This window comes from Nicotiana attenuata, chromosome 11, assembly GCF_001879085.1.
Source record: "Nicotiana attenuata strain UT chromosome 11, NIATTr2, whole genome shotgun sequence".
Classification (NCBI taxonomy): domain Eukaryota; kingdom Viridiplantae; phylum Streptophyta; class Magnoliopsida; order Solanales; family Solanaceae; genus Nicotiana; species Nicotiana attenuata.
The window spans coordinates 55,022,421-55,022,868 of record NC_031999.1 but is presented as its reverse complement, the minus strand read 5'-3'; positions in this window follow the sequence as shown (position 1 = coordinate 55,022,868).

Sequence of the window (448 nt, the reverse complement as noted above, 5' to 3'; positions counted from 1 at the left end):
GTAAGGGGTATAATTGGTTGAGAATTTGCTAAATATTTGTAAAAAAAGACAAGTTAGAAATGACCCCATTTTTTTTTTTCTGAAATGACCCCAATTAATATGTGAAAAATTGGAAAATTATGAGGCAAAGTCGGGTGGCAAAATACAAATTATATTTGACCGGTCCGTCGAAACTAATCGCATTCGAATTCAGAGATGAATTGGTGAGGTTTATTTTTTTTTCCTCTTATAAACCATTTGGTATCTAAAATATACTGACTGGATTAATTTACATCCGCATCGCGTAGAGATTATTAAGGGAAAAGTGTTCTTTACAAGGAACTTTTTCATTTCCAAAAATCGAATTCAAGATCTTTTGGTTAAAGATGGAGGGATCTTACCATCCAACCGTTTCTGTTGATAGTGAAATGGGTTATTATTGATTAAGATTGATCTTAATTAATAGTAA